General features: G+C 42.0%; 1 long non-coding RNA gene across 3 annotated transcripts in view; it reads left to right on the top strand.

Annotated features, from left to right (window-relative positions):
• The window catches only part of LOC133099396 (uncharacterized), a 49,826-nt gene extending 37,955 nt beyond the window's left edge, over window positions 1-11,871 (top strand). For 2 of the 3 annotated variants that reach the window (XR_009702330.1, XR_009702328.1), the window contains 2 exons: window positions 638-744; window positions 11,399-11,871. This is a non-coding gene — a long non-coding RNA (uncharacterized LOC133099396). The remainder of the gene's footprint in view (window positions 1-637; window positions 745-11,398) is intronic. The other variant, XR_009702329.1, reaches the window with a different exon arrangement.
• Window positions 11,872-12,537: the final 666 nt, after the last annotated feature.

Raw genomic sequence — 12,537 nt, 5'->3', positions numbered from 1 at the left:
ACTAGATTAGCAAAACTCTAAGTTTGATAAAACTCTGTTGGCAAGGTGGTGGGGAGACAGACTTTTTTTTTTACATTGCTGGTGAGGACTTAAATTTACATAACCCCTTTGGAAGGCAATTTAGCAATATGTATATAAAATTACCAAGACATAAACTATTTGACCTAGCAATCCTATCTCTGGGAATTTATACTATTATATAGTATAGAGTGCTTTTGTTTTTTAATAGCAAAAGATTGGAAACAACACAAGTGTCCATCCACATGGGCTGGTTTAATAAACTGTGGAATATTTAAACAGTAGAATTGACTGGAACTGTAAAAAAAAAAAAAAAAAAAAAATTGAAGACACCAAATTGAACTTGAAGAATCTCCAAATTATATCTTTCCCTTCCATTTTATTGAGAAACAACTGACATAACATTGTATTAGTTTAAGATGTACAACATAATGATTTGATGTACGTATGTATTGCAAAATGATCACCACAATAGGTTTAGTTAACATCCATCACCTCACATAGTTACAATTATTTTTTCTTGTGATGGGAACTTTTAAGATCTACTCTCTTAGCAACTTTCCAATGTACAATACAGTATTGTTAACTATAGTCACCATGCTGTATATTCTATCTCTAGAACTTACTTATCTTCGAACTAGAAGTTTGTACCTTTTGACTGCCTTCACCCCAGTTTCTCCACCCCGCCCCCAGCCTCTAGCAACCACCAACCTCTTCTCTGCTTCTGTGAGTATGATTTTTTTTTTTAGATTTCCCATATAAAGGAGATCATGCAGTATTTGTCTTTCCTGTCTGACTCATTTCACTTAGCATGATGCCCTCAAGGTCCATCCATGTTATCACAAATGGCAGAATTTCCTTCTTTTTTATGGTAGAATAATATTCTATTGTATAAATATACCACATTACCCATTCATCAACTTATATTATTGAATGAAAAAAAGCAAGGTTAATATCAGAGTAGATAGTATGTTATCTTTTGCATAATAAAATAAAAATATAGTTGTATTTGATTTGCATAAACAAAGTCTGGAAGGAAAGTAATAAAAATGGTTACAGGACGTGGTTGCTGGGTGGGAACCAGTCAGGCAGAGAATAGGGTAAGAACAAGGCCTTGTGTTGCCTTTTTACACTAAAATGAATGTTGAACTATGTCAACATACTACCCTTTTACAAAATTAAATGACAGGAAACATAAAAACTTCATTGAAGAGCACTTGACATTCAATAAGAAGTTACTGAGTGCCTATCATGTGGCAGGCACTGTTCTAGGAGCTGCACCCAGAAGGTAGCGCCATTTCGTGTAAGTTGTGATGTGAAGCTGAAGAGTTCGTTATTGTCCTCAGCCACATAAACCACTCTTCAGATGCCACGTCTTCCATTATGTCCGTCCAACGGTTTTCTCTTGTCCCTTCAGTCTCATATCCATGACCTCAACAGGGTCAAACTATCCCCAGGCCATTCAGGTCTAGCAACAATTTAATGTTTGTGTTCTTCTCCGTGTAGATTCTCTGTTTTCACATCTTGGTCATCTTTCTTTTCTTTTTTTTTTAAACTTATTTTATTGAAGTATAGTTGATTTACAATGCTGTGGTAGTTTCTGCTGTACGGCAAATTGATGCAGTTATACATATATATATTCTTTTTCATGTTCTTTTCCATTATGGTTTGTTACAGGATATTGAATATAGTTCCCTGTGCTATACAGTAGGACCTTGTTGTTTATTCATCCTATATATAGGACATCTTTCTTCTTGACTATGTTGTTTAAGGTACTCAGTGGAATATGACATTTTAAAAGTTCAGGTCTTTAATTTTGTGGACAGTGAACAAAATAGACAAAAACCCCAGTGAATTTACATTCTAGTGGTGATCAGGGAAGGGCTTTCTGAGGAGGTGATGCTGAGCACAGACATGAGAGATATGAGGGAGTGTGCCTTGTCAGTATCTGGGGTTATGCTTGTCCGTTCATAATAATTACCATTATCGCTGCCCTCAAGGAGATTGCAAAACATTACATGTGCACATGCACATGCCCACACACACACACACACACACACACACACACACACACACGCTCATATTTACCATTATTTATGAGCACAGTAACGCTGCCAAACCACCTAATGGCTGTGTCCTGTCAATGGCATAATATCTGGTAACGACGATGGGTTTGAATGGAGCGAACCTCTTTTTGTCTCTTGCTCTGGCCCCAGTAAGCAAGGACACAGTTCACATTTGCTAAGCCTCTGGCTTAGATTGAGGGGTAAACCTCTGATCGTGGGGGCTTAATTCTCTTTCCAAATGAAGCTAAGTGTTCCACAAAATTAAAACCTTGACCTTTTAATATCATATCCTACCAACCAGAGTAAATAACACCCTCAAAAAGAAAGACATCCGAGATATGAAAACACATCAGAGAACATACAGAGAAAAACAAAACATTAAATTATTACTAGACCTTAAGGGCCATGGGGGATATTTTTACCATGCTGAGGTCATAGGTATGAGCCTGGATTGGATGAGAGACAACTGTTGGGTGGAATTTGAAGAGTGGTTCATGCATGTTTGAAGATACAAATTCTTTAGCTTTACATAACAACTTAACATAAGCTGGTGCCTGTTTCCTGGGTTCCTGTACTACTTGTGCTCTCCTTTACCCCAGCTCCTACTGCATTTTTTCCCTTTTTTATAATTGTTTACTAGGTGGTGAGACCCTTAGAGGGGAGTACTGTGCATATTTCCTTCACATCCCCAGCACCTAGCACAGCCAGCCCTGACATTTAGAAGCTTCTAATAGGTGTTTGTTGAAAGACTGATAAGAGACATGTCCTGTGAAGCAAGACACTGGGTAACATTGTAGATATGGCTTTGGCCTGGGGGATTTGGAGTCCAAAGGCCTGCTTTGTTTTCCAGTTAGGTGGGCTGATATACTGCTGGGTGTTTTGGTAACTGTTAAGATGTCCTGCTCCCATTTAGCTTGTGCTCTGCATGCACAAGCAAGGCAGCTGGCTCAGCACAGCCATCTGTGACAGTTCTCAGGTCCCTGCCAGCCGGGTAGGCTCTCCCATCAATCTGTCCCAGAGTCTCCCACACCCTGTGATCCGACAGTAATTCAATCCTCTTCCACAGATTTCTCTTATCTCCCGCCCTGCCTTCTCCTCACCTCTTTCCCTTGCTGTCTGAGCTGCAGACTTCGGCAGCCATGTGGACTAAAGCAAAAGTGAGTTCATCCACAGAGCATGTGCCTGGGCAGCCAAGTCCCCCAGGTTTGAATAAAATGACCCAATCTATTTGGCATTCCCTGGGCAGTCACATAGGGACATGTCCATTCTGGGATGTCCCTCAGCAGGGCAGATGCTGCCTCAGCCAGACTGGCCAAGAGTCCTGAGTGGGGTTCCTGGTGGGAGGCACAGGAGATCAAAGCCCACCTCCCTCCCACCCCCATTCTACTAACACTGATTTTGCCTTAATAATGAGTTCCCAATGGGAATTTTGGTTCCCAATTCCATTTGGATTCTTCCCAAATAGAAATCCTTCACCTGGTCTATAGCTGAAAATTTAAAAGACTCCAAATCGTGGCTTTCATAAACAACAGACTATTTTATTTCTAAGGGGTAAAGAATTGGCCCTGGCTAATGAGTTATATTCCGATGTACAATGCCCTCTGATTGTGTATTATATATTAGCACTCTGGACTTGAAAGAGACAATTGTGTAATGTTTGCCCATTAATTGAGAATAATCATCTCAGCTGCACAGTATTGCATACCAACCAAGCGTGTCATTCTCGTATCCAACAGCTTTTAATTGTTGTGTTGCCCTTTAACGGCAACCTTTCTCAGAGTTTGGAGAACAAAAACAGAGACCTATCTAAATATCAGCTCCTTCTCACCCTGAGAGAAAAGAATCTATTTAGATGGAAAGGATTTGAGTTGTCTAATCCCCAGGGAGTGATCATGCCTTAGCAATTTCCATTATCCATCAAGTCTAAATGCTAAGGCCATGGGATTGCTTCTTCCTAATAAAGTTAGGAAATGTATCAGACAAGAAAGGGGCTTACATGATTATACAGTAAGTTGAAGACTAAAATAGAAGTGCCTTAAAACTCATTGTCAGAACCCTTTTGAATGCAAGTAACAGAAAATTTAACTCAAACTGTCTTAAGTAAAAAAAAGTTGTTGGCTCACATAACTGAAAATTCCCAGGATGGAATTGCTTCAGCACGTCTGGATTCCAGGGCTCAAAGTTCCTTTGAGCTTTGGTCCCATGTTCCCCATATCTCAGCCTTTCTCTCCTCTGTTGCTGCGTTCTCAGGTGGGCCCTCCCTTCCTCTGGCAAGAGGGCAGCTGGCAGCTCAGCTCCAGGCTCACAGCTCTAGTGAAAAGTCCCAAGGTGGAATTTCATTGGACCAACTTGGGTCATACTCCTTATTCAGAACCAGTCATGGCGGCCAGGGGGAAAGGAGTATGCTGATTGGCCAGGCCTTGATCACTCAGCCCTGGAGGTGAAGGGCAGGGTCAGATCCATCAACCTGAACGGCATGAACTGGCACTAGAAGGTGGTGGTGACTCTCTAAGAAAAAACAGTCACTGCCTCCAGGAAAGTGGGACTGAGTGCTGAACGAGCAAGCACTGAGGCTGTATCCCTTCATCTCAGCCTCATGGAGGAATGTTTTGTAGGTTGGAAACTTAAGCCTCACATCTTCCACCAGAAGCCTGTCCATAAAAGAGACGACCATTTACCAAGTGCTGGACATTGTACAGAGTGTTTTACATGAATCCTCTCATTTGATCCTTATGGCTACCCTACCAGGGAGGTACGACTAACCCCCTGTTCTTAATAAGGGCATGGAGGCACAGGGAGATTAAATGCCACACTCTAAGCCCACAACTATTAAAGGGTGAGTGATTATGGAGCTCTGGCCTAAGTCCAAAGCCCATGCTTATTCTCCTTTTGTGTGTTTCCCAAACTTGCCCATTTACAAGACTTCTGGAGTGGTTATTAAAATGAAAATACAAGTTCCAGGCACCCACCCCCATCCCACTCTGAGATTCTGATTTGGTAAGTCTGGGCTAAAGTCTGGGAGTCTCTTTTGTTAGCAAGTGCGCTCAGGGACTCTCATGATCAGACTCACAGGTAAAACCTGCACGTGGCTGCTGCCACCGCCAGCCCCTCTTCCTGCCTCTCCCTTTCCCCGCAGAGGCTCTGCGCGGAGTGCTTTAGCTGCTGGTCATGTTCAGTCCACTCTCTAGTGCGGTGGTCTCCAAAGATGCGGTGCATAAGAGGTTCCACTGGTGTATGGGAGGCAATATTTTTCCTTTTTCTTCAATTTCTATTTAATTTTTATCTAAAAAGAAAAAAAAATCCAGCTTTACTAAAATTTGATATCCAAATTGGCACTGGCATTCTCCCTCCATCATGAGCCCTGGGCTATCCATGCTACCTGAGGGGGCCTAAGAGGAGGGTGAGGGTTCCACGATGCAGAGGGAGAATGGCGCCCCACCTTTGTTTGCTTCCCAGCGATTGAGACCTTATTGTACCTAAGTGGAATTATAGGTTATATTACCCAGTCTCCTGTACCCCAAAGTCACCCCAAAGTCAGGCCCAGATGGTTTTGGAGACAAGTTTTACGAAGTCATCAACAAACATACAGTCCTTATATTACACCTGTTTCAGATGATAGAAAAGGGGGACAGCTCCCCATATCTTTTTATGAAGTTAGTATAACTTCGATACCAAAGCTGACAAGGACAAGACAAGATAATTATCTATTAACCACACTTAAGAATGTAGATGCAAGATTCCTAAGTAAAATATTAGCAAATTTAATTCAGCAACGTAATAAAGATAATAAGTACTTCAAATGAGAAGGATCCATAGAATACAGTTGTGCAGTATCACTATTTGCCTCCTGCTCTTGTCCTTGTAAGCTGAATTGTGGACCAATTCTTTCTTGCCACTGAATAAACGAAAACTCATTCACTTTTTTGGCCACTCCAACTAAAAAGTCCTTTGATCATGAGAAATGGTCTCAGTTTATGAATTAAGATATATTGTCCCAGGTAACAGTCAAAACTTCCAGCATCACAAAGTTGAAGCTTATCTTCATCCCCAGCCTGAGTCTGCAACAGGTGGAAAGCTTGCAATGGGAATAGACAGCACGGTATGTGTGCCATCTGTTTCCTCGACTAGATTTTCTCCTCCTCCCCTTGCACTCATTAGGTGGTCTCTGGCTCCTCTAGAATTGAAGCAGGGAAAGAGAGGGGAGCAAAAGGAAAGGTCCTACTGGCCCAGCCCTGTTATGAGCTGGTTATCGGACCACCCTGGACTGGGCGGAGGTTTAAAGCTGACTTCTTCTATCATGGAGGTCTTCTGTGGGCGTTTTTGGATACCTTCTGTTTCTGGGAATCTCTCATCTCCAATTTCATTCATATGGGAGAGTGCATCTTTTCCACCGGGTTACTTAGCTTACCATCAGCACTAGTTCTTTATAGAAGCTGGCCCTCTTACATGGGTCTAAGATGATCCCACAAAGACAAGTCTTTCCTATGGCCCACAACTGGCTCAGGGGAAATACCTCCACACTTCACTCAGATAAATTCTGGGGATGTGGGATCCCCCTAATGCCTGCCTTTGCTCCGCCGTCAGAGCAGCTACCAGCCAGATTTCTCAGATGTTAGACACAGTCTACACTGTCCTTCAGGCTCCGGGAGACTCTGTGGAGGAGCAAGGGGCCAAGAACTGAGATTCCATTTCAAAAAAGAAGAGGTGGAAGTGAGAGAGTGGTGTGGACATATACACACTACCAAATGTAAAATAGATAGCTAGTGGGAAGCAGCCGCATAGCACAGGGAGATCAGCTCGGTGCTTTGTAACCACCTAGAGAGGTGGGATAGGGAGGGTGGGAGGGAGACACAAGAGGGAGGAGATATGGGGATATATGTATACGTATAGCTGATTCACTTTGTTATACAGCAGAAACTAACACACCATTGTAAAGCAATTATACTCCATAAAGATGTTAAAAAAAAAAAAAAGAGGTGGGACTTGTTCTATGAGATATGAAGGCTTATTTTAAAATAAAAGTCTTAGAAATTCGGACATAGTGGGATGGTGCAAGAATTGGAAGATGAATCAATGGAACAGGATAGGAAGCCCAGAAACACACTCACACATATGTGGATACAATATGTAATAAAGGTAGAATTATAAATAAATGGGAATACAAAGACCGTTCAATAAATGGTGCTTGGAAAATTGATTATGTGTGTGGAAAAACACAAAGTTGGATCCCTCTCTTACATCACAGGTGGGTTAAAACCCTACAAGTAAAAACAAACAAAAAACAAAAAATACTTTAAACTTTTATAAGAAAATACAGGTCTTTATGACCTTGCGTATAGAAAGATTTCTTAGGCTTTACACCAAAACCTTGAACTGTAGAAGAAAAACTAAGGACAAAATTTTATTACATCATATTAACAAAAAACTTTCTGCAAAAACAAAAGATACCAAAAACAAAGTAAAAAGACGAATTGCAGACATTTGGGAAAAGATATTTAAAATGCAAAATCTGACAAAGAAAATAGTATCCAGAATATAGAAAGAACCCAGGCAAGCCAATAACGATGATGATGATGATGATGATGGCTGGACGCTGTCCTAAGCACTCGAGATATATTAACTTATTTAATCTTTACTATGCTCCTATGAGATAGGTGTTTACCACCCCCACTTTACAGATGAAGAAACGAGCACAGAAAGGGCTAAAGAGTGTGCCTAACATCACTGATAGTTAAGTGATGGAGCTGAGCTTGAGCCTAGGAGTCTGGCTTCAGTTCCCATGGTCTTAACCACTATGCTCTCACACGCAACAGAAACAACCACGCAAGGAGCCAACATACCTCACTGGCAGTCACAGAAGTGAAAATTAAGATGCCAAGGCGAAATCACTTCACAAATTAAAAAGTCTGATAATACCAAGTTTGAGTGAGATTGTAGGAAGAAAGTGGGAACTTTTGGACACTGCTGGTGGAAGTATCAATTTGCACAAACATTTCGGAGAGCAATCAACAGTATCTAGTAAATCTGAAAGTGCTCATACCCGAAGACTGGGCAGTTTCACATCTAGAAATATACCCTAGAGAAATTCTAATGCTATGCACAGTGAGGTGTGATGGAGAATATTCATTGCAGTATTGCTTGTAACAGCAAAATTTGAAAACCAAAGAATTCATCAACAGGAAAAAAACTGTGTTATATTTATACCAGGAAATAACACGCAGCAGTTAATATGAACCGGCAATATATCTACCAATATGGGTAAATATAAAAAATATAGTATTGTGTGGAAAACACTGGTTGAAATAAGATACACACAGTGTAATACCATCTTATAAGATTTAAATATCTGCAAGACAATGCCGTTCAATATGTATGTATACAAAATATGTAGTAAAAGAATAAAAACTTGAACAAGAAGGATAATTAACACATTCATGGTAGTATTTACCTCCAATGGAAAAAAAAAGGGCAATGAGATCCAAGAGATGTCCGCACAGAAACTCTCAATTATGTTTGCAATGCTTAATTTAAAAAAAATCCTGACATGGGTCTCTAAATACCATTGCCCATGGTGAAATGGCTGATTCCAGGTCTGGGACAAGAAATCTACATGATGAGCCGTGGACCACTTGTTTTGCAAGGAAACTCTCCCAGACTATTAGAGGTCATGTCAAAACAACACAGGAACCACTTTAAAGGGGCCCTTATTGGCCAAAATAGGGCAATTTCTGCATCAAAAAGAATAGTAACTTCAATGGATTAAAACCCGTCAAATACATAAAAACCATGAGTTCATAATGAAACCAAAAATATCACAAACAACCTAATAGGCTTGCCGTTGGAAGTTGCTAGGGTAATATTTTTTTATTCTGAAAATGAATAAATAATGAGAAAGTATTTTATCTTTCCTATGCCATATATTATGGGGTAACTAAATCTTTGATACAAGTAGGTCCTATAATAGAATTCCAACCAATAAATGCAAAAGGAATGATAGAATTTTTAAAAATGCACCATTTTCCGGGCTTCCCTGGTGGCGCAGTGGTTGAGAGTCTGCCTGCCGATGCAGGGGACACGGGTTCGAGCCCTGGTCTGGGAAGATCCCACATGCCGCGGAGCAACTGGGCCCGTGAGCCACAACTACTGAGCCTGCGCGTCTGGAGCCTGTGCCCCGCAACGGGAGGGGCCGCGATAGTGAGAGGCCCATGCACTGCGATGAGGAGTGGTCCCCGCTTGCCGCAGCTAGAGAAAGCCCTCGCACGAAGCGAGGACCCAACACAGCCAAAAATAAATAAATAAATAAATAAAGTAGCTAAAAAAAAAAAAAAAAAAACACCATTTTCCACCTCTAAAGAGATAATTGATCTAGGCAACTTCCATTAATGAGGCTAAAACTATTAGCTGAAATGTCAGTGGGGAGCATTATGATGGAAGGGTCAGGCTGACACCACCTACACCCTGTGATCAATCTTAGCCTCCCTAAAAGTGGGACAACACAAATATTATATGTGGTGATGCAACAGGAAGTATCTCTTATAATGTTTCTTGCCTAAAAAACTGATCCTGATTTTAATCAAGTCATTAGAACTGCTGTTAATTTATAGGAAATATGGGGGATGGAAGAACTACTTAAATGACAAGGATACAATTGGCTAAATCCAAAAGGTGGGACATTCTGTAGGAAAAATGACCCAGTTTTTCCAACTGATAATGCATTATGCTCCAACAAAAATGGTATTAGAGAAAAAGGGAGGGTGAGTTATTATTGGACAAAACAGACTCAGAAGAGATAACCAAATGCATTGTGAGGCCCTTGTTTGGATCCTGATGGAAACAAATCCACAATAAAAAGACTGGGAAAATCAAGGAAATATGCATAGGGATTGGTAGGAGAGGACTTTAAGGAATTATTGTTATTTTTGATAAGTGTGATGAAGGCACAGTGATTATGTTTTAAAATGTCCTCAACGTTAAGATAAGGACACTTTAGAAGAGTGTACTGGGACGCCCCCAGCCATCCAGTGGTCAAGTCCGCGCTTCTAATGCAGGGGACTCGACCAAAAAAAAAAAAAAAAAAAAGAGTGTAACATGGTGAGACGCCTTTCGAATGGTCTTTTACCCCAGCCCTTCAAGGAAGCTTAGTGAACCGCAGAAACCAGTCAGGTACTTTCCTCAAGGTCTGTGTGATGTGGGAGCCCAAGAAGAGAGTGGAATGAAACCGGAGAGGAGCAGTTGGGCCCTCTGGGGAGGGGAGTGCTGGAGCCGAGCACTAGAATGCCACACCAGGGTTTGTAAGGTCAGCACGGCCCACAGCCCAGACTGGGGCTCCAGTGGCGTCGCCGCAGCCAGAGGAAGGGCACGGCACGGCGTCCGGGGACTGAGCTGCCGGGAGGAAGCAGCCCACGAGGAAGGTTCTTGTTACCGCTGAGAACTGAGCCTGAAGTGACCATCACGGTTGCCACTCCAGGCTGATGCGGCTTGAGGACATTTGGCTGATGGTCGGAGTGTAGATCTGGCATCTTCCATACAAGCACAACAGTCCCAGTCCAGGAAAACCCATCTTACGGCTGGGGACATAGACACTCGGAACCATTTAGCTTTTTATCTCTTAGAAGGGCCAGGTGAGAACTACCTTCTGATTCCAGGCTGCAGCACTCACCCCCAACTGCCTGTAAATCTTTCTGATTTTCCACACCCCTTTGTCTAACATGCAGAAAGACTGTCAAAAGAGGTGCAGGCCTCAGCCCAAAGGGTGTTAATAACTACTATCTTCTTTCTGAGCTTTTATCAGGAACTGCTGTTCACAAATCATACCGTGAGAACGTTTGCCAGAGATTTCTCAGGAGCAGGCTTAACTCTTCCTGCTGTAGCAGAATTAGCCTGTTTAGTGATCTTCTCACTTCTTGGAGCCTGGGGCCTCTACCAAGCCAGGTGCACCCTGTCCCTGGTAGCTGGTGCTCTGCTCTTGTGATTTGATGCCTGCTTCCCAGTGGAGCCCAGGGGGTTGGAATGCTTCTGGGGCAGTTTGCCAGCAGCAAGAAGAATAAGCTTGCCCTGAGAGTTTCCATTCATGGGCTCTGAACCAAGTCCAGGGAACCATCTACCAAGGAGGTCCTGGTGGCGTTGTGGCCAGGAGAGACAGGAACACTTGCAGACAGCTGTTTTCCTGGCCCTGCCTGCTGATGGAGGCGTCTGTGATTGGCTGATTTCTCACATTCTGCACAATTAGGCCGCTTCTTCTGATAAAATTCCCTCCTCACCGTATCCATAGACTCTAATCTGGGAATTACTTTTTTTTTTTTTTTTTCTTTTAGGCTGAGCTGCTTGGCTTGCGGGATCTCCATTCCTCGACCAGGGATTGAACTCAGGTCACGGCAGTAAAAGTGCTGAGTCCTAACCATTGGACTGCCAGGGAATTCTTTGGGAATTACTTTTGATCTTGAAAGACTTTTGCTTTTTGGATGTATTTAGACCCTGTCTGCCTTGTTTATATAGAGTAGGACATCTTCCTATTATAAGTGCTCATCGGTACCCTCTATGAAGGCATGGGACTAAAAAAAGGGGTTAATGAGAAGGGAATAAAAAGAACTGGGGTATCTTTTCTGGTCTTCTTGAAGATAATCCCATGACATACATGCCAGAGATTAAAAAATAGAGGCTAATATTGAGCAGAATGGCCTAGAATAAAGAGCCTTGCATTGGACAATATGATTTCCGTAAGCATTTGGTCTACATTGGCCTCGGTTACTTTGTCTGTAAAATGAGGCTAATAATAATTAACCTAAGTAAAGGTAAGAGGTTCAACCTGATAAGTATCTGGAGTGACTTTCCTTTTCCTTAAGTCTGGGAACTACTGACAATCCATCCCATTCATTCAATTATTTATATTGCTTTATATCCTCATTCATTCATACATTCCTTCACTCAACAAGTATTCATGGAGGACATATTATATGAAATTAACAATGCATGGTACTATGGGAGATAAGATAAAAGTTTGTGTCCCCAGGAATTTCCATTTTAATTGGAGAGCAAAGATGTACATGGAAAACTGTAATACAGAGTGTGCTAAATACAGTAAGAAAGGTGCCAAGTGCTACGGGAGTTCAGAAAAAGAGAAACTGCTTCCAGGAGGAAATTTCAGGGAAGACTCAATGAAGGATGATGTGGTTAGACTGAATCTTGAAGAATAAATAAAATTTGAATAGGCAGATATGGGGGGAAATAGGCCAGAGGCCCCGCAAAGGCTTGATCAAAGATCTGGGGGTGGAAATGTGTGGGACATGTTTGGGAAACTATAAATTACCTAGAAAAAAAACTGGAAACTGTCGAAGATATTTGAGTGGAAGACCGATTAGAAGACAGCTGCCGCAGTTCAAGGGACAGTTAGTGAGCATTTAGCTCAAGGGGCAGGGGAGAGAAGGGGATGTGAGGACTGGCTGGGGAAAGGATG

Source organism: Eubalaena glacialis, chromosome 10 (genome assembly GCF_028564815.1).
Source record: "Eubalaena glacialis isolate mEubGla1 chromosome 10, mEubGla1.1.hap2.+ XY, whole genome shotgun sequence".
NCBI lineage: Eukaryota > Metazoa > Chordata > Mammalia > Artiodactyla > Balaenidae > Eubalaena > Eubalaena glacialis.
This window is presented reverse-complemented; position numbering and strand designations above follow the sequence as displayed.